The following is a 3,068-nucleotide window of genomic DNA, read 5'->3' on the forward strand; positions in this document are numbered from 1 at the left end:
CGTACTGCCTTTTAAAACCTGGTCCGTCGTATTATTCACCATCGCCTGTTTGTTTCGCAGCACGCTTTAAAACTTTTACGACTTCACCCACGAACGACCTCGTGAATCTCCCACGCGAATTTACCGCAATATATTCTACAACAGGAAACCAATCCACAGCCGCCTCCCAGACCTCTTGATCTCGCTGATCCTTTGGATCGAACACAAATCGATAGGGAGGAAATTTGGGAACAATGGACATCCACATGTGCTTTCCCGTGGAGCTGCCTGTTGCTTGCGTAACCAGATTGCTTATTTTTGAATCCGTTCCCACTATAATCACCCCCCCAAACCACCAGTGCGGAAGATATTGCGTTGAAAAGCTGCCACACTCTTTCCTCACACAGATGTCCTGGCGTTGGGTGTCATTTCATCTCAATATGAAAAGGGCAACTCGCTTTCCGTTCTCCTCCTTCATCTTTTTTACCTCGCTTATATACATCTCTGAGACCGTGCGCATTTCTACGCCGAAATTCGATTTCTCGCTCGAGTGTATCATTTGTGCGCTCTGATGCTTGGAGTACTTCAGCAGCAGAAATAAAACACACGTCCACAGGTCCACGGTCTGGTAAATCCCTGATTGGCAGTTCAAAATGTCCTCCATCGGCTTGGCGACTGGGTCATCCATTTCCACAACCTTGCGAAATGCCTCCGATATCAACTTGAAATTCCTGTACATGGCCTGTGACGCGTCAGTTACCCTGGTGGCATGCCAGTAAAACCACGGTCGTGAGCCTTGCAGCGTGAACGCGAGCTGCGATTTTCCCATGCCAGACGACCCTTCAACACAAATAAATGGAAGCGGGAGATCATTCATGTCATAGAGATCGTCTATTTTGTCCAGCACCTCACAGCAATAATCACTGCACTCTTTACGAATGCTAGCCCCGCACTTTTGATAGTAGTCCAGCTCTTTCATGGGTTTACTTCCAACGGTTTCTACAATGACGATCGTGACAGTGCTCGCAACTTAACCCGGAACTACTACCAGCAAGTTCACAGGGCCCCTCCCTTCTACTTCTTCGTCTTCATCCACTCCACCGACATCCACATCCGACAACCCCACACGTCGTAGCCTCGCTCGTACGAGCCGATGGATTCTGGAATGAGAGAATTTCTTGTTGCACCCGTACCTAAGCGGGAAAAGAAGGTGATGTCACAGAAGGGGCCTATTTAGTGAGTCACTCAAAAAACAAATTTCATGTTATTTCGACCTCATTTTGTAAGAGCAAAACGCGAATTTGGTCAAAAATTCACAATAGCTTTTTTGCGCGCTTCGCGTGTGCGCTGGTAGTAGCGCTTCTGCGCTGTTCATGCACTCTTGGTATTGCTCAGGTGACGTTACCTCCATCTTTGTTAATTATTAATTTTATACCGTAGTATTTATCCGGATAGAAACGCTAAAACGCTGATAGATTTAGGCAAGCATTGGCACATACAACACAGCGATAAAAGTTCATTCACAATAGTGCCTCGAAGCGACGAGCTACGTATACATGTAAGAGTACATAGGCATCGACTGGACTAACTGTCGCGCATAATCCATCCGCCTCGCCATGAGAAACTCTGGTTCCACCACATCTGCCATCAACTCGTATCGTTCCATCATCTCCTATGCACGAGCATCAACCGGCTGGGGCAAGAAGTCATCAACCTTGATTGTCTTGAAAGATCCAGGCATGAATGACGGAGGAGGTGGGGCAGACTCCGTTCGTCTCAGTACAGCTGCCTCGATAAATCTGAACGCGTTCTTCGGATACTTCAACGTAAGTTGGGTCAGAACGTGCTTGTCGCTGAACCAAGAGAAATGCCAGTGGTCGTTTAAATCCGTCAACAAACTCAGCGGATAGCAATTGAGAGGCGCCTTCATGCTGCAGCTCACAAGTTGACCAATTGCTTGAGGAACATGGCCCGGTTCGACTTTCTTCTTGAGCTCGATCACCAAGCTGACCCCAGCCAGCTTAATCAGTGACCCACGCTAGAGGATGTCGAGTCGATGAACACACCTGTTCACGTGCTGGTGGCGTTGCCTCCTGGGACAAGTAGTGCGCCTATTTCTGATGGGACGGACTTATGGCTGTCGAGATTTCAACATAGTGAAGTTGCAAAACTTACGCTACTGCCGACACGCGGAGATCTAAATGAATTTATCGGACAACCTCTCCCTGTAAAGATTGGGTTACCGCAGTCTGTGTTTCAAGCTTGGTCGAGTCCATTGATACTAGGCCAACTCCTTCGAGATAAATTGTTCGAGCTAAACGACATTTCGCCGTGCGAATTTTTAAAAGATTCGGTGTTTAGCGCTGCGTTCCTGTACCCGCAGGTGGATGGGGATGCCACAGAGAGTGCATTTCATTATTTCTGGGATTCAATTATCCGTGTGGTGCTCGGGTTTGTGTTTAGGCGTGCTTACATCAACCGGGATTCGAGCAGGAAATCCTCGTCAGGTTTGAAGCGACCCGACTTTTTGTTTGCTTTGGATCATATCTGTGTTTTTCGTGGTGAGGAGAAAGAACCTCGTACTTCTATCACTGTGCCTCGTGAGGAGCTCTCTAAAACGCTGGTGTGGTCCTACGGTGGAGTGCCGTATGTGTTTGGCTATGCTGCGTCGGGCTTCGAGCTAGAATTATTTGCTATCTATCAAGACGTCACGGGCAACGTTAAAACCCACCTTATTGGAAGGGTTTAACTTTGCAGCATGCGCCGGAACGGTTTTCGACTTGTACTGGCACTTTCTTGAATTTGTGTCTGCTTTTTCCCGGCAATTGTGCAAAACTTGTCCAGGCCTTCAGCAGGGACCGAAGTTCATGGACATCCATTCGTGCCAATGGCGGACAAGGGAGGGTTTGAGTCCGATTTTCGGTCGATAGAACTTTTCATACTCCAAGAGAGATATCCGGCGCGTGAAGCAAATTTACCGAATTCTTTGGAAGCCTTTTGGGAGTTCATATGTCGCGATGTATGTTCTTCAGAGTGATTACGAACCATATGAGGTTGACACTTAAACCCCTCTGAGATTTTAAATTAAA

Source organism: Phytophthora infestans, genomic scaffold (genome assembly GCF_000142945.1).
Source record: "Phytophthora infestans T30-4 supercont1.52 genomic scaffold, whole genome shotgun sequence".
In the NCBI taxonomy this organism is placed as follows: domain Eukaryota; phylum Oomycota; class Peronosporomycetes; order Peronosporales; family Peronosporaceae; genus Phytophthora; species Phytophthora infestans.